Source organism: Mobula birostris, chromosome 7 (assembly GCF_030028105.1).
Source record: "Mobula birostris isolate sMobBir1 chromosome 7, sMobBir1.hap1, whole genome shotgun sequence".
NCBI lineage: Eukaryota > Metazoa > Chordata > Chondrichthyes > Myliobatiformes > Myliobatidae > Mobula > Mobula birostris.
The window spans coordinates 16688-35871 of NC_092376.1; the positions used below are offsets into that span (position 1 = coordinate 16688).

Below are 19184 nucleotides of genomic sequence, written 5' to 3' on the forward strand. Positions count from 1 at the left end.
TTTAAACTTTTCACGCTCTACTGGCTGACATCATGTGCCTGCGCAGTCTCACCTCTCTTTTACCTCGAGTAGTAAAAACTCCCTTCACTCTGAAAAATCAGCCGTTCACTTGCAGCCTTCTTGCTCCGAATTCTCTCTCTCTCCTTCCCCTTGCTCTCCTCATACCATTCTCCCTCTCCTCCCCTCCTCACTTTGTAACTGCACCATTATCTCCTTCTCCTTAACCCTTGCTGTCCAACACACACCATTCACTCCCTCTCCCCCTTGCACTCTTCCTGCAACATTCACTCCCCCCTCTCCACTCGTGCCCCCTCTCCTCAGCCGTGCTCTCCACCTACACCACCCTCTCCCTTTTCTCCCCCTCACTTCCAACCCCCACCATTCACTCCTTCTCCTTCCCCTCACCATTCTCTCCCTCCCCTCCCCCTCACCCCGCACCATTCGCTCCCTCTCCACTCCCTTGCTCTCCCCCACCACCCTCTCCTCCTCCTCACTCTCCCCTCACTATTCTGTCCCTCTCCTCCCCCTCACTCCCACTCCGCTCCATTGTCACTCCTCCCAGTCACTTTCCAACTGCACCATTTTCCCCTCTAGTTACCCCTTGCTCTCCCACACTACATTTTTCCCTCTCCTCCACATTGCTTATTACTCTTTATTCTCTCCCTCTCTTCCCCTTCTCTCCCCCTGCAACATTCACTCCCTCTCCTCTCCACTCACACTCCCTCACACCACTCTCTCCCTCGCCTGCCCCTTGCACTCCCCTCCAAAATTTTCTCTCTTCTGCCCCTCTCTTCACCCTTCACTCTCCCTCTGCAACTTTTTCTCCTTCTCCTCCCACATCATTTTCTCTGTCCTTCCCATCACTCACCCTCTGCATCATTCTGTCCCTCTCCTCCACCATTGCACTCTCCCTGGACCATTCTCTCCTCCTCACTCTCCCCTGCAACATTCTTTCTCTCTCCTTGCCTCTTTCTTTGTTACTGAAATATTCTAACCCTCTCCTCCCCTTGCCATGCCCGCACCATTCTCTCTCTCCTTCCTGCCTCCTCACTCTCTCCCACAACATTATCTCGTTTTCCTCCCCATTACTTCTTCCCCCACACTATTCTCTCCATCTCCACCCCGTGTTCTGCCCACACTATTCTCTTTCTCTCCTCCCCCCTCATTTTCCAATCATACCATTCTCCGCTACTACTCTCCCCTTGCTCTCTCACACACACCATTCTCTCCTTCTCCTCACTGACCCCCACATCATTCTCTCAAACTCCTCCACATTTGCAATCTCTCCGGACCATTCTTTCCTTTTCCTCCCTCTTCACTCTGCCCTACACCACTCTCTCCCTTCTCACTTTCCAACCGCATCATTCTCCCCCTCTTTACTTCTGCTTGCTCTCACACACACCATTCTGTCACTCTCCTTCCCCTCCTTTTTTCTCCCAAACCATTCTCCCCTCTGCTCCTCCTTGTTATCCTCTGCAAAATTCCCTCCCTCACCTTGTCCCTCACTCCTGCCTAAAACATTCTCTCCCCGCCTCACCCTCAGATCCCACCATTCTTTCCCTCTCCCCTCTCTTGATCTCCACCTGAACTATTCTCATCATCCTCTCACCCCTCACTCTCGACCTACAAAATTCTCTCCTTCCCTTCCCCCTTGCTCTCACCCAAACCATTTTCTCATTCTCTCCCACACTATTCTCTGCCTCTTCTCCCTCTCACTCTCTTTCTGCACCATTCTTTCCCTCTTCTCCCTTGCTCCTCATTACATCATTCTCTCTCTCTCCTCTCTCCCCATCACCCACCCTCTGCACCATCCTCTCCCTCTCCTCTCCCTTTGGTCTCACGGCAAACCATTCACTCCCCTTCCTCACCCATCGCTCTCTCCTGCAACATTCTTTCTCTTTCCTTGCCTCTCACTTTCCTGCTGCAACATTCTCTTCCTCTCCACCCACTCACTCTCCCCACACCATTCTCTCTTTCCTCCCCATCACTTTCCACCCACATCATTCTCTCCCTCCCCACCTCCTCGCTCTCCCCACACCATTCTCACTCTCCCACACTATTCTCTCCCTCTTCTCCCTCTCACTCTCTACGTGCACCATACTCTCCATCTCCTCCCTCCCTCCTTTTACCCGACACCATTCTCTCCTTCTCCCCCTCGCTCTCCACCTACACTATTCCCTCCTTCTCCTTCCCCGCACCCTCCCTCACACCATTCTCTCCTTGTCCTCCTTGTGGTGACATCACGGGCAATGATGTGCCAGTACCTGATTGTACAGAGCACTGAGCAGGCATGGGGTCTGCCAGAATGTTTCAGCACGTGGCGGGGTTAAGACATGTTTGTTTATTACTGTAAATAAAAGTCCTCTAATTCTTCCAGAATATGATTCTTTACTGTTAACCCACGGTACGTTTAAAAGAAGAAATATAACATTGTGTCAGAAGTGTTTCTGGAAGAATATGGGAGAATCAAAGATAATAAAAAAAAAGAAAAAAAGTTTGAACTGCAAACAGTAAAATGGAAAGTTTACAAACCCCACAAAAACTTCAGCTGACTGGGCATGTAGCAGAGAATTGGAGGATCTTCAAGCAACAGTCTGAACTGTACTTATCAGCGATTGATTATGAAGAGAAATCGGAAAAAACCAAAGCTGAGCTTCTGCTCTGTGTAATCCAGAATGACGCAGTAGAGGTATATAATAATTTTGTCTTTGAAGATAGAGATAATTTCAATATAGAGTCAATAATGGACAGATTTGAAGTATTTTGTATATCTAAGTGTAATTTAACGTATGAACGATATAAATTTTTCACATGTGCGCAGGGAGCTGCTGAAACGATTGATCAGTATGTTACTGAGTTAAGAAAGCATAGTAAAACTGTCATAAGGGGGCACATTGAGAGCGGACCCAAATGCAAGACACAGACACTAAAGCACTAGGAACTGGACTAGAGTATGGACGGGAGTTGATGCAGACTAGGAGCTGGGACAAGAACACAGACTTGGGCTAGGACTTGACTAGGAAAGCAGGACCTGGATGAGGAACTAGGAACTTAGAACCTCGACAAGGATGCCGATCCAGATACTGGACAAGGACCCGAAACCTGGGTCTTGATTTGGGCTCGGACTCCAGATCCTGACAAGGACTTCACGTGGCTACAAGACTGGACTTGGGTTCCTCGAGGCGAGGACATGATGAGGCTTGGGTTCCTCGAGGCGAGGACATGACGAGGCTTGGGTTCCTCGAGGCGAGGACATGACGAGGCTTGGGTTCCTCGAGGCGAGGACATGACGAGGCTTGGGTTCGGATTCTGAGCCAGAGACTGGACAAGGACCCAGAACCTGGGTCCTGACTCGGGCTCAGACTCTGGAACTTGGCAAAGGCATGACGTGGTCTCGGGAAACAGGAATCCAGGAACACAAAGCCAGAAGCCTTGACTTAGTCGAGCGAGAGACAGGAACGCAGAGCCTGGGCCGGGGGAGAGGGACAGGAACGCAGAGCCTGGGCCGGGGGAGAGGGACAGGAACGCAGAGCCTGGGCCGGGGGAGAGGGACAGGAACGCAGAGCCTGGGCCGGGGGAGAGGGACAGGAACGCAGAGCCTGGGCCGGGGGAGAGGGACAGGAACGCAGAGACAGTTCAAAACAATGATAGACAGTTCCTTATCTTGCTCCAGCAGTTGAACTTGACATTGATGCAGGCGAAGGTTGCAGGCAAGGTTTACAGGCGAGGCGAGGCTTCAGACACTGGTTGCAGGGCAAGGCTTCAGGAGGAAGGAGCAGAGAAGGGATTCAGACAGGGGGTTTGGACAGGAACAATCCAGCAACTAAAGCTGTCTGTCTGTATCTTGTTTTACAGCGGTTGGCATCCAGCTTAATGGTGCATTACCACCACCCTCTGCTCCAGAATGTGCACTAGACATACATTCTAAATCCCTTCACCCAATCTCACACACACACCTACACTTCACTCTCCCATCCTTGACCATCCTAGTATCCTATTCCTGTTTATTCGTCATATTCTATAAAAAACCCCTGTACCCCTTAAAAATGCTAAAAATACCCAGACTTGTGCTCTCTCACCCACGCCCAGCAACCCTTTTAATGTGAATTCCTGCATCCCCAACTCCCTTAATTTATTTCTCATCATCTCTCTCTGTATCCCATACTTCCAACAACTCAGAACTACATGTTCTACTGACTCCTCTTCCTGACATTCCTCACACAATCCTGTCTGGTATTTCCTGAACCAAGGAGCTATTTATGTAGCCAGCCCAAAATGTGAATCAGCTGCCTCAATTAGAGCACCCAACAGATAAAAGGGAAAACCAGAAAACCTGGAATAAGGAACGATGGACCAGACCGTGAACCAGAATCCAGACATCAAGGACCGGACCATGACAAGAACATGCAAGCTTGGATTGCTCACGGACTCTCTCATTAAAGATAGAATTGTTTGCGGCATTTGAAATAATGCTCTGAGAGAAAGGCTGTTGAGAGAGCAAGATTTAAATTTTGAAAAAGCTTTTGCGATCTGCAAAGCTTCTGAGACCGTAAAGTTGCAGGCTGAAGAGATTTTTGTTGATAACTGCAATGTAAACACTGTAGAAAAGCACAAATATATCAAGAAATATAATAATACGTCACTAAAACCGATGGAGAGCGAGACGGCATTTGAAAAAAAAGTCAAGTCAAATTTATTTATATAGCACATTTAAAAACAACCCATGTTGACCAAAATGCTGTACAGATCAGAGCAGAATAGCTAAAATTACAAATACAAGAAGCACAGACATAACCAACAATGCAAACAGCTTATAGGCACAAAAGAAACAACACAAGGGCCTAGGCACAAGCCAAAAATCAGCCACATCAGGAGGATTCAAATGCTAGTGAATAGAAGTAAGATTTGAGCCTGGATTTAAAAGAGTCGATGGAGGAGGCAGATCTGATAGGAAGGGGAATGCTGTTCCACAGTCTAGGGGCTACAATAGCAAAAGTGCAGTCACCCCTGAGCTTAAGTTTGGATTGTGAGACAGCCAGGGGACCCAAGTCAGCCACCCTGAGGGACCTGGAAGTAGAATAAGGGGTTAGAAGGTCTGCGATATAAGGGGGAGCCAGCCTATTTAGGACATTATAAACAAACAGGAGAATCTTAAAATCAATTCTGAATCGTACTGGTAGCTAGTGGAGGGAGGCCAGGATAGGAGTAATATGGTCCCTCTTCCGGGCACCTGTCAGGAGCCTGGCTGCGGCATTTTGGACCAGTTGCAGATGGGACAGGGACAACTGACTAATCCCAGTATACAGGGAATTGGAGTAGTCCAAGTGGGAGGATATAAGGGCATGGATGACTTCCTCGAGATCTTTGAAAGAGAGAAACTGCTTGATTTTGGCAATAGTACGAAGCTGGAATAAACTGGATTTTACTACTGCATTAACTTGCTTGTCAAACTTAAAGCTTGAATCAAATATCACACCAAGGGATTTAACATGGGGTTTGACAAGGGTGGACAGGTTACCAAAGGTCATGTGATTGCTGTGCGCAGGAAAACCGTCCAAATCAGTGTTTCGCATATGGCAAAATTTGCTACAACCGCGGTAAGATTAATCATTTTTCACGCTGTTATAGAAGTAGAAATAAGGAAAATGAAACTAATAAATGCGGTGATTGAAGATGAACGAGAGGAATTTTATATAGATGCGCTTTATGAAAATGCTGACATGGAGAAAATAAAAGCAGTAGCTGCGGTGTCTGAGATGACCAAACAGGAGGAAATTGATGATGTGAAAAAGCAATGGCAGGAAGAGGTTGCTGCAATGCAAGAGATAATGAAAGAGACACTGAGAGAATATGAGATTCAGTCTAATCACCGTCTAGAGGAAGAACGCTCACAGTGGGCACAGTATAGGGAAGAAGCGAAAGCACAAGTGAAGGAATTGAGAAGTTTTATTGAAATGATGAAGTTTCAGCATAAAAGAGAGATTACACAGTTAATGAATAAATTAGACGAAGAAAAGAAGATTCGTATTTCATTACAAATGGAAGTGGAAGGAATTGGGAAAGATACAGTCCAAACAGAAGCAGGGAAGCAGATTGCTGAGGAGGATAGCGTGAACTGCTTACCTGAAATTCCAGATTCTAACCGGGAGACATGTGAGATTATACCAAAAAGTTTAGATAAGATACATAAAGAAAGGCTTAAAGCAGGAAAGAAGATGAAAAAGAAGCACAAGAAGAGTCATGGCTCAGATAGCGAAGAGCCAACTTCAGAGTTTCCACTAGCTGATTTGTTTATTGGTTGATGTTGTTATTTGGTTTTCTTTTTAAGGAAAAGAAGATGTGATTCTTCAGAGATTCAATTAACTGATGCAGATGAGACAAAACATGTAAATAATGACAAGGAAATACAAGATCTGTGTGTACCACTTAGGGGGTCTACTCATGTTCGTAAACCCCCAGAGAGACTGATAGAGACTTGTTGAATTATGTATTTGCTTTGATTAATGTTATTAATTGTTTTTCTTTTTAAGGAAAGGAAGATGTGGTGATATCACGTGCAAAGATGTGCCAGTACCTGATTGGACAGAGCACTGAGCATGTGCAGGGTTTGCCAGAATGTTTCAACATGTGGCGGGGTTAAGACGTGTTTGTTTATTACTGTAAATAAAAGTTCTCTAATTTTTCCAGAATATGATTTTTTACTGTTAACCCACGGTACATTTAAAAGAAGAAATATAACACTCCTTTGTCTCACCCTGCACCATTCTCTCCTTCTCCTCACACCTCGCTCTCCAACTACACCATTTTCCCCCTCCAATTTCCCTTGGTCTCACACACACCATTCCTCAAAATCATTCTTCACCTTTCCTCCTCCTTGCTCTCCCCTGCAAAATTCTACTCACTCTCACTCCCCCTGCACCATTCTCTCCCTCTCCTCTCCCCTCGCTCTTGACCTGCAAAACTCTCTCCCTCTCCTACCCCTTACTCTCCCCCGCACCATTCTGACCTTCTCCACCCCCTTGCACTCACCCACACCTCCCCCTCGCTTTTTCCCCACATCATTCTGCCCCTCTCTTCTCCCTCACTTGCCCCTACAACATTCTCTTCTTGTTCTTCTTCCTGCTTGCACACTCTGCACACCATTCTGTCCTTGTCCTCCCCCTCATTCTCACTCTGCAGCATTCTCCCCCTCTACTTCGCCAATGCTCTCCTGCACACACCATTCTCTTCCTCTCCTTCCCCCTCACTCTCCCTCACACTGTTCTCTCCCTGTCCTTCCCCTCACTCTGTTTCCACAGCATTCCCTCCCTCTCCTCCCACCTCGGTCTCTCACCACACCATTCTTTCGCACTCTTCCCACGCTCTCCTGCTACATTCTCTCCCTCTCCTCCCCCCATTGATATCTCTGCATCATTCACTCCTTCTCCTCACCCCTCACTCTCCCTCACCATTCACTCCCCCTGCACCATCCTTTCCTCTCCTCCTCCTTGCTCTCCCCCCACCATTCTCTCCCTCTCCTCCCCCACTCTCCCCTACACCATTCTATCCTTCTCCCCTTCCGCTGTCTCCAACTCGATTCCCTCCCTTTCCACCCACCTTGCTCTCCTGCTACATTCCCCCCTCCACCCCCTTGCTCTCTCCTGCTACGCTCTCTCCCTCTCCTGCCCCTCGCAGTCTTTCTGCATCATCCTCTCTTTCTCCTCCCTCTCACTCTCTCCCTGATTCATTCTCTCCCTCTCCTTCCCCCTCCCCCTCCCCCCAACTTGGTCACTCCCCAAACCATCCAAACCATTCTCTCCCCTCCTCACTCCTCGCCTTCACCCTCTACATTCTCTCTCTTCCTCATGCCTCACTCTCCCCCACACTATTCCTCTCTCTCTTCCTCTTCACTCACGCTCTGCACCATTCCCTCCCACTCCTCCCCACTCACTCTCCCCTGCAACATGCTCTCTCTCTCCTCACCCCCGATCTCTTGCTGCACCATCCTCTCCCTCTCTTCCCCCTGCTCACCACCTGCACCATCCTCACCCTCTTCGACTCCTCGCTCTCCCTTGCTCACCGTCTCCTTGCCCTACTCTACCCCTGATCATTCTCTCCTTCTCCCCCACACCTTCTCCTCCCCTTGTAATCTCTCTGCACTATTCTCTCCCTCTCCTGCCCTGCAGCATTCTATCCCACTACTCCCCCTCCCTCAATTCACTCACTCCCTCACACCATTTTCTCCCTCTCCTCCCTTCACTCTCCCTCTTCTCCCCATCAATCTCTCTCTGCATCATTCTCTCCCTCTCCTCACCATTCTCTCCCTCACCTACCCCTTGCTCTCCAATTGCACCATTCTCTTCCTCCTCCCCCCAACTCTTCCCCTGCATCATCCACTCATTCTCCCCCCTCACTCTCCATCACAGCATTCCCTCTGGCTCTTCCCCTTTGCATTTCCCTGCAACAACCTCTTCTCACCCTACACTCCCCCTTTAACATTCTTTTCCTCTCCTCCCCCCTGCACCATTCTCTCCCTCTAATCCACCTCACTCTCCCTGACATCATTCTCTCCTAGTTCTCCCTCTTACTCTCCCTCATCACCCACCCCAACGCTATTCTCTCTCTCTCCTATCCCCTCGCTCTACCCCTGCAACATTCTTTCCCTCTCCTCCTCCCTCGCTGTCTCTCCATATCATTCTCTCCCCCTCACTCTCCCACACATAATTCACTCCCTGTCCTCTCCACTCTGTCTCCCCTACCTCACTCTCCCTCCACACCATTAACTCCTCTATCCTCCTTAGTCTCTCCACATACCATTTCCCCTCTCCTCACCCCTCACTCTCTCTCTGCACCATTCACTCCCTCTTCTCCCCCTTGCTACCCCCTTACCCTTTTCTCCCTCTCTTCCCCACTCACTCTCACCCACATCATCTCACCCTCTCCTTAAGAATCGTTCTCCCTTGTAATATTCTCTCCGTCCTCCCCTCACTTTAGTCCGCACCATTCTCTCCCTCTCACTCCCTCACACCATTTCTCCCTCTCCTCCCCTTCACTCTCCCTCACACCATTCTTCCCTCTCCTCCCCACTCTTACACATGCCAATCCCCTCTCTCCTACCCCATCGCCATCCAGCAGCACCATTCATTCCAACTCCCTCCCCTCGCTCACCCCCGGACCATTCCCACCCTCTCCTTGTCCTGCTCTCCCCAGCAACATTCTCTCCCTTTCTTCCTCCCTTGTGCTCTCTCCATACCATTCTCTCCTTCTCCTCCACTGCAACATTCTCTCCCTCTCCTCACACCATTCTCTGTTTCCTCCCCTTGCTTTCCCCTGCAACATTCTGTTCCTCACCTCCCCCTCTCTCTCCCACACACCATTTCTCCCTCTCCTCCTCTCCACTCACCCACCACACCATTCTCTTCCTCTCTTCTCCCCCTCTCTCTTCCACACACCATTCTCTCCAACCCCTCCCCCCACTTTCACCCTGCACCATTCTTTCCTCCCCCTTCCTCTCTGCTGCACCACTCAGTCCTTCATCTCCCCCTTGATCTCTTCTGCAGCATTCCCTCCCTCTTCCCTCTACTCCCCCTCTGCACTATTCCCACCCTCTCCTCCCCTCACTCTCCCTATGCTATATTCTCTCCCACTCCTCTGTCGATCTCTCCCTGCATCATTCTCTCCTTCCCCTAGCTACCTGCACCATTCTTTACATCTCCTCACCCGCAACATTCACTTATTCTCTCCGCTTCCCCCTCTCCTCCTACCTCGCTCTCAGCTGCAACATTCCCTCCCTCTCCCCTTCATGGTCAACCTCTTCCCCTCTCTCCCTTTGCACCATTCTCTCCCTTTCCTTCTCCCTCCGTCTGCTTTATATTATACCCCCTCCTCCTGCTCGCTCTTTCTCGTACAATTTTCTCCTCCTCACATACCATTCTCTCCCTCTCCTCCCCTTCACCACTCTCTCCCTCTCCTCCCCCTCACTCTCTCCTCATCATTCTCTCCCTCTCCCCTCACTCTCCTCTCACCACCCTCTCGCTCTTCTCCCCCTCACTCTCCCCTCACCACTCTCTCCCTCTCCTCCCCTCACCATTCTCTCCCTCTCCTCCCCCTCACTCTCCCCTCATCATTCTCTCCCTCTCCCCCTCACTCTCTCCTCACCACCCTCTCCCTCTCCTCCCCTCACTCTCCTCTCCCCTCATCACCCTCTCCTCCCCCTCACTCTCCCCTCACCACCCTCTTCCTCTCCTCCCCCTCACTCTTCCCGCACCATTCCCTCCTTCTCCTCCCCTCACCATTCTTTCCCTCTCTTTTCCCTGCCTCTCCTCCACACCATTTTCTCCCTCTCTTCCCCTTGCCCCTTTCTCCTACTCTCATCCCACTACCCCTCCCCTGCACTATTCTCTCCCTCTCCTCCCCCACACCATTCTCCCCCTCCCCCTCTTCCCCCATTGATCACCTCGCTCATATCTCTCTCTCTCTCTCTCTCTCTCTCTTTCTCTCTCTCTCTCTCTCTCTCTCTCTCTCTCTCTCTCTCTCTCTCTATATATATATATATATATATATATATATATATATATATATATATATATATATATATATATATATATCTCCCCTCATTCCCCCCATCGAGTTTCCACCCCTCCCCCTTCTTTCCGTTTACTCCTTTTTCCTCCTGGGTTGGGGTCTGTCTGAGTCCCAACGGGGGCGGGGAGTGGGCCGGACGGAGTTGACGTGTTTGTGGCCCCGGCGCTGCTGTGTCTCCGCTCGGCAGCGGGATGTGAGTCAGATCCACTGGAGCCAGCTCCCGGGGAACCGCTGTGTTTCTCAGCGAGCGGCACGGCGGCATCTCGCGGAGAAAGGTGGCCGGATTTGGGTGAGTGAGCAGAGGGCGTAGGCGCGGAAGGGAGAGAGGTCGAGAGGAGAATGGGGAGCGGGAGAAGGGAGGAGATTAAGAACGGGAAAATGGGAAATGAGCAAGAAAACGGAGAGATTGAAAGGGGGAAGGTGAGAGGAAGGAATGGAGAGGTGCGGCGGAGGAGAGGAGACAGGGAAAGTGTCAGGAAAATGGGGAGAGTGAACACAAAGAGTGGAAGAGAAAGGAAGACGACGGGGCAGGGTTCAGAACGAGGGAGATTAGTGGGAAACGAGAGAGAGAGAGAGTTTCAGAGAGCCGTGTCGTGGAATCTGCCGACTGGGAGATTAGGACCACTGCTCCTGCTTTGTCATGAATACCAATAAAGGGCGTAAATTCAAAGTTAGCGAAAAACGCCAAAACTCCAAATTGTAAAATGTGAAAGACGAACAGAAGCAGCGATAGTCCCGAACATTTAGTACAGATGGTGACATATTGATAGAAGATGTTAATGAGATGTGGATATCATTGGCGAAGATAGATGGTGTTGCTCCCGAGCTGTTTTCTGGAGTTGCCACAGTGCCATTAGGTTGAGAATTCCAGCATTATGATCCAGCGAAGGGAAGTGTCCAAGTAAGGATGGTGTGTGGCTTGGGGGAGAGTCTGATGTCCTCCTGCACTTATCACCACGGTACTTCGTTAGCTGGGTTGCTGTCAAAACCTTCCTGGTATTTCTAGACGATATTGGTGGCGGAGGAATGCGAGTTTATGATGGGGGAATGAGCTGCTTTGTTTGGAGCGTAGAGTGATTTTGGAGATATGTTAAAGAGTGTTCCATCATCCTTCCCATGCCTCGCAGAGGTTGGAAAAGAATGTTACCTTGAGTCATTCAGAAAGTCATAGATCACAGAAACAGGCCCTTCAGCCCAACTTGTTTATACTAACTAACATGATCTTCATCCACATTTTTCCACCCAATCCAGTACGATTTGCCCACATTTGATCCTTATCACTCAAATCCAGAGGTTCCCAACCTTTCTTAGGCCATTGAGCCCTAATATGAACTGAGGTGTCCGTGAACTCCAGGTTTGGACCCTACCATGAACTGAAGGGTGGACACCAGGCTGGGACTCTACCATTAATTGAAAGGTCAGTAGACCCCAGGTTGGGACTGTACCAATAATTGAGGAGTACATGGAATCCCAGTCAGGAACTCCTGCTCCAGACCTTCCAGGAACCTGTCCAAATGTCCACTTCTTATGGGTTGGGGCTCTCATAATGAACTAATTGGCCTCTGAGCTATTTTGATATAGTAGGTCCAATTTAGTTTCTGATCAATGGCTATCTCCATCAGGTTAATGGATGGGAACCAGTGTGAGAGATCTGAGGTTTACAAGTAGATGAAGAGTGTAACATGAATGTAAGGAAGGACAAGCCAATGATTGGGTACAAATGCAGACAGAACAAAGAGTTAAATTTCACCACAGAAGCAAAATTCAAAGGGCAAAGAATTCAGGACTAAAGGTGCTGTATTTAAATGCACATAGCATTTGGAATAACTCGTGGTGCAATTCGAGATTGGTCAGTATGACTGAAAGAAGGCCATAGTTGGGAGCTTAACATAAAAAGGATATAATACCATAAGATTTAGGAGCAGAATTAGGCCATTCGGACTGTTGGGTCTGCTCTGCCATTCAATCATGGGCTGATCCAATTCTTCCAGTCATCCCCACTCCCCTGCCTTCTCCCCATACACTTTGATGCCCTGGCTGATCAAGAACCTATCTATCTCTGCCTTAAATACACCCAATGACTTGGTCTCCACAGCCACTTGTGGCAACAAATTCCACAGATTTACCACCCTCTGACTAAGGTAAGTTCTCTGCGTCTCTGTTCTAAATGGACGTCCTTCAATCTTGAAGTCGTGCCCTCTTGTCCTAGACTCCTCTACCATAAGAAACAACTTTGCAATAACTAATCTGCAGGCCTTTTAAGATTCGGAATGTTTCAATGAGATCCCCCCTCATTCTCCTGAACTCCAGAGAATACAGCCCAAGAGCTGTCATACATTTCTCATATGGTAACCCTTTCATTCATGGAATCATTCCTGTGAATCTTCGCTGAACCCTCTCCAATGTCAGTATATCATTCCTAAAATAAGGAACCAAAAACTACACACAATACTCCAAGTGTGTTCTCATGAGTGCCTTATAGAGTCTCAACATCACATCCCTGCTCTTATATTCTATACCTCTAGAAATGAATGCCAACATTGCATTCGCCTTCTGCACCACCGACTCACCCTGGAGGTTAACCTTTAGGGCTCCCAAGTCCCTTTGTGACTCTGCATTTTGAATTCTCTCCCCATCTAAATAATAGCCTGCCCATTTATTTCTTCCACCAAAGTGCATGACCATACACTTTCCAACATTGTATTTCATTTGCCACTTCTTTGTCCATTCTCCTAAATGATCTAAGTCTCCCTGTAGGCTCTCTGTTTCCTGAACACTACCCGCTCCTCCACCTATCTTTGTATCATTGGCAAATCTAGCCACAAATCCATTAATGCCATAGTCCAAATCATTGTTATACATTGTAAAAAGCAGCAGGCCCAACACTGACCCCTGTGGAACTCCACTAGCAACCGGCAGCCAGCTAGAATAGGATCCCTTTATTCCCACTCTGTTTTATGACGATCAGTAAATACTCCACTCATGCTGGTAACTTCCCTGTAATTCAATGGGTTCTTATTTTGCTAAGCAGCCTCATGTGTGGCACCTTGTCCAGGGCCTTCTGAAAATCCAAGCACACCACATCTATTGCATCTCCTTTGTCTACCCTGCTTGTAATGTCCTCAAAAAAATTGCAGTAGGTGAGTCAGGCAGGAGTTTCCTTTCAGGAAACCATGCTGGCTTTGGCCTATCTTGTTATGTGCCTTCGGGTATTCCGTAATCTCATCCCTAACAAGTGATTCCAACAACTTCCCAACCACTGATGAAGTTGGTTTGGAAAGAACAGGCAGAAAGGCAAAGGTGGTGGTGTGGTTCTGTTAGTAAGAGATGAAATTACATCTTTAGAAAGAGATGGCTTAAGGTCAGAGAATGTTGAATCTTTGGGGGTTGGAGTTAAGAAACTGTAAGGGTAAAAAAAAATGAGAATCATATATAGGCCTCCAAATAGTAGCCAAGATGTGGGTTTGAGATTGCAAAGGGAGCTGGAAAAGGCATGTAATAAGGGTATTGTCACAATTGTAATGGAGGACTTCAATATGTAAGGGGATTGGAGAAATCAGGTTGGTGCCGGATGGCAAGAGAGGGAATTTGTTGAATGCCTACAAGTTGGCTTTTTAGAGCAGCTTGTGCTTGAGCCTACTTGAGGAAAGGCTATCTTAGATTGGGTGTTGTGCAATAATGCAGATCTTATTAAAGAGCTTAACGTAAAGGAACAATTACATTACGAGGCAGTGATCATAATAAGATTGAATTCATTCTGCAGTTTGAGAGGAAGAGGCATAAGTCACATGTTTCAGTATCACAATAGGATAAAGGGACTTACAGAAGCATGAGAGAGGAGCTTGCCCAGATGGATTGGAGGAGGATACTGGCGGGGATGATGGCAGAGCAGAAGTGGCTGAAGTTTCTGGGAATAGTTCACAAGCCAAAGGATAAATATGTCCCACAGAAGAAGTTGTTTTCAAATGGCATGACTAGGCAACCGTGGCTGACAAGGGAAGTTAAAGACTGCATAAAAGCCAAGGAAAGAGCATACAAGTTAGCAAAAGTGAGTGAGAAGTTGGATGATAGGGAACTTTTAAAAATCCAACAAAAGACAACTAAAAAAGCTATAAGAAGGGAAGAAATGAAATGTGAGGACAAACTAGCCAATACTATAAAGCAGGATACTGAAAGTTTTTTCAGTTATATAAAGAGTAAAAGGGAGGTGAGAGTTAATATTGGACCTCTGGAAAATGATGTCAGTGAGTTAGTAATGGGTGACAAAGAAATGGCAGATGACCTTAACGAATACTTGCATCAGTCTTCACTAAGGAAGACACTAGCAGTTTGCCAGAAGTCTGTGAGTGTCAGGGAGCAGGAGTGAGTGCCATTGCTATTACAAAGACAAAAGTGCTAGGTAATCTCAAAGGTCTTAACCTGGGCCAGATGGGCAATATCCCAGGATCCTGAGAGAGGTTGCTGAATAAATGACAGATGTATTGGTCATGATCTTTAAAAAGAACAGTAGTGTGGACTATTATCTAAATGGGGAGAAGTTTCAAACATCAGAGGGGGAGAGGGACTTAGGAGTCCTCATGCAAGACTCTAGAAGGTTAATTTACAGGTTGAGTCTGTGGTAAAGAAGGCAAATGCAATGTTGGCTTTTATTTCAAGGGAAATAGAACCTAAAAGCAAGGAGATAATGCTGAGTCTTTATAAGGCACTAGTCAGGCTGCACTTGGAGTATTGTCATCCCAGATCTGCTTAAGGAAGTAGCCCAAGAAATAGTGGATGCATTAGTGATAATTTTTCAGAACTCTTTAGATTCTGGACTAGTTCCTAATGATTGGAGGGTGGCTAATGTAACCCCACTTTTTTTATAAAGGAGGGAGAGAGAAACTGGGGAACTATAAACCGGTTAGCGTAACATCGGTGGTGGGGAAAATGCTAGAGTCAGTTATCAAAGATGTGATAACAGCACATTTGGAAAGCGGTGAAATCATCAGACAAAGTCAGCATGGATTTGTGAAAGGAAAATCATGTCTAACGAATCTCATAGAATTTTTTGAGGATGTAACTAGTAGAGTGGATAGGGGAGAACCAGTGGATGTGGTATATTTGGATTTTCAAAAGGCTTTTGACAAGATCCCACACAGGAGATTAGTGTGCAAGCTTAAAGCACACAGTATTGGGGGTAAGGTATTGATGTGAATAGAGAATTGGTTGGCAGACAGGAAGCAAAGAGTGGGAATAAACGGGACCTTTTCAGAATGGCAGGCAGTGACTAGTGGGGTACTGTAAACCTCAGTGCTGAGACTCCAGTTGTTTACAATATATATTAATGACTTAGGTGACGGAATTAAATGCAGCATCTCCAAGTTTGCGGATGACACGAAGCTGGGCGGCAGTGTTAGCTGTGAGGAGGATGCTAAGAGGATGCAGGGTGACTTGGATAGGTCAGGTGAGTGGGCAAATTCATGGCAGATGCAATTTAATGTGGATAAATGTGAGGTGATCCACTTTGGTGGCAAAAACAGGAAAACAGATTATTATCTGAATGGTGGCTGATTAGGAAAAGAGGAGGTGCAACGAGACCTGGGTGTCATTATACACCGGTCATTGAAAGTGGGCATGCAGGTACAGCAGGCGGTGAAAATGGCGAATGGTATGCTGGCATTCATAGCAAGAGGATTCGAGTACAGGAGCAGGGAAGTACTACTGCAGTTGTACAAGGCCTTGGTGAGACCACACCTGGAGTACTGTGTGCAGTTTTGGTCCCCTAATCTGAGGAAAGACATCCTTGCCATAGAGCGTGTACAAAGAAGGTTCACCAGATTGATTCCTGGGATGGCAGGACTTTCATATGATGAAAGACTGGATGAACTAGGCTTATACTCGTTGGAATTTAGAAGATTGAGGGGGGATCTTATTGAAACGTATAAAATCCTAAAGGGATTGGACAGGCTAGATGCAGAAAGATTGTTCCCAATGTTGAGGAAGTCCAGAACGAGGGGTGACAGTTTGAGGATAAAGGGGAAGCCTTTTAGGACTGAGATTAGGAAAAACGTCTTCACGCAGAGAGTGGTGAATCTGTGGAATTCTCTGCCACAGGAAACAGTTGAGGCCAGTTCATTGGCTATATTTAAGAGGGAGTTAGATATGGCCCTTGTGGCTAAAGGGATCAGGGGGTATGGAGGGAATGCTGGTACAGGGTTCTGAATTGGATGATCAGCCATAATCATACTGAATGGTGGTGCAGGCTTGAGGGGCTGAATGGCCTACTCCTGCACCTATTTTCTATGTTTCTATGTCAACAGTTTTGGGCCCTCCACCAAGCACTCAAACATGCAGAAAAGCATCACTAAAGACACAGCCTTGCTGTTCCCCAAAGACTACTCGTTCACCTGGTAATTCAACAAACCACGGGCTATCTCTCTCCATAATAAGGGAAAAAGAGATATCTCCATTTCAGAGCAAGAGAGGAGGCATAAACAACTCGCTGATTTGTGATGTTAAAAGTCTGTTACATCGCACTTTCCAAGTTCTGCGACCAGAGAATTGAGTCTGGACACATGGCTCCCGACGTTCTGTGTTCTTCCACATTGAGGGCACCAGCCTTGAATTAGCCCGTCTCCAGAGCCACGAAAATCTGGCATCCTGAAGGCGCACTAGTCTTCCAGGCCACGTCCTTGGCATATCAAAAAGTAGCCAGTCGTGAGGCCCTGAGAGCAGGTCCCTTTCCCGCAAAGAACTGAAGTCAGAGTGTAACTCCAGATCAGGGTCTCCAAAAGAATCTTGAAAAGGAAAAAGATAGATATCAAAGATAGAAATAGAGCTGTTTACGAACATGCAAGCAAAGGAGTCGCTGCTTAGTGCCATCTTAACTTTGCTCCGCCCTCCATAAGAGGAGTATTTGGCATCTTTGGGCCTGTACTCACTAGAATTTAGAAAACTGTGTGGAATCTCATTGAAACCTACCGAATATTGAAAGGACTAGATAGGGTGGATGTGGAGAGAATGTTTCCTATGGTGGTGTATCCGGAACTAGAGGGCACAGCCTCAAAATTAAGGAGTGACCTTTTAGAACAGAGGTAAGGAGGAGTTTTTTTAGCCAGAGAGCAGTGAATCTGTGGAATTCGCTGCCACAGACTGTGGTGGAGTCCAAGTCCATGGGTATATTTAAGGCAGAAGTTGATCATTTCCTCATTGGTGAGGGCATCAAAGGGTATGGCGAGAAGGCATGTGTATGGGGTTGAATGGGATCTGGGATCAGCCATGATAGAATGGTGGAATAGACTCAATGGGTTGAAAGGCCTTAATTCTGCTGCTATGTCTTATGGTCTTATGGTCTATGAATCTCTTGATTCTGGCATGGTTCCGGAGGACTGCAAAAATGCAAATGTGACTCTACTCTTTAAGGGAAGAAGGCAAATGAAAGGATATTATAGTCTAGTTTGCCTAACCTCAGTGGCTGGGAAAGTGTTGGTCTATTGTTAAGGATGAAGTTTTGGGGTATTTGGAGGCTAATAATAAGTCAAAGTCAGCATGGTGTCTGTGAAGGGAAATCTTGCCTGACAAATCTATTAAGAGTTCTTCAAGGAAGTAACAAGCAGGGAGAGGCAGTGAATGTCATTTACTTTAATTTTCAAAAGGCATTTGATAAGGTTCCTCACATGAGGCTGCTTAACAAGATAAAATCCTGTGGCATTACAGGAAAGATATTGGCATGGATGGAGGAAAGGCTTGACAGGCAGGAAGCAGTGAGTGGGAATAAAAGGGGCCTTTTCTGGTTGATTGCCAGTGACTAGTGGTGTTTGTCAGGAGTCAGTATTGGGACCGCTACTTTTCACATTGTCAGTGATATGTTATTACCAATTTGCACAAATTGTGCTCTTCCGGTTAGGAAGTCCTCCTTATCTCTGTTCTAAATGGACGTTCCTCTATTCTGAGGCTGTGCCCTCTAATCCTTGACATATAGAAAACATCCTCTCCACATCCACTCTATCTAGGCCTTTCTTATTCAATTGGTTTCAATGCGATGCCCCCTCATCCTTCAAAACTCCAGTGAGTACAGGCCCAGAGCCATAAAACTCTCCTCAAATGTTAACCCTTTCATTTCTGGGATAATTCTTATGAACCTCTTCTGGACCCTCTCCAAAGCCAACACATCCTTTATTAGATAAGGGGCTAAAAGTGCTCACAATAGTCAACGTGCAATCTGACCAAAGCTTTATAAAGCCTTAGTATCACATCCTTTCCATTGATGTTGACACACAAATAATAACTCTGAATAAAGAATGGTTTATTTTGGCATTGAGTTACGGAGGGAAAGGCGTGACTGGTTATGGGATTACATTGCAGGTTGTGGAAGTGGAGTGGATGTGAACAGTACACGGGAACCCCTAGGGGAGCAGTGGGATGAGAGCAGAAGTGTGAGAAATGAAGAGAAAGTGAGTGAGGTTTCTGCTAATCATCACAAAGGGGGAGCTATGTTTCTTGAAGGAGGAGGACAGATACAAACAGATGTGGCGTAGGTGGGGAAAAACAAAGGTAGTCCTTACATGAGACAGGTTGGAAGGAAATTTAGCTGATGTAATGGAGAAGAAGTTGGGCAGTGGTGTCCAAATATGTTTGCAATA

The 19184-nt window shown here is 47.1% G+C and overlaps 1 protein-coding gene across 3 annotated transcripts in view; it reads left to right on the top strand.

Moving 5' to 3' along the window:
* Positions 1–10645: 10645 nt before the first annotated feature.
* The window catches only part of LOC140199932 (protocadherin-16-like), a 454953-nt gene continuing 446414 nt past the window's right edge, over positions 10646–19184 (top strand). The window contains exons 1-2 of one of the 3 annotated variants that reach the window (XM_072262411.1): positions 10646–10852; positions 12659–12704. The gene's annotated coding sequence lies outside the window, so the exon portion shown is untranslated. Of the gene's footprint in view, positions 10853–12658; positions 12705–15895; positions 16007–19184 lie in introns of all 3 variants that reach the window. The other 2 variants (XM_072262410.1, XM_072262409.1) reach the window with 2 other exon arrangements.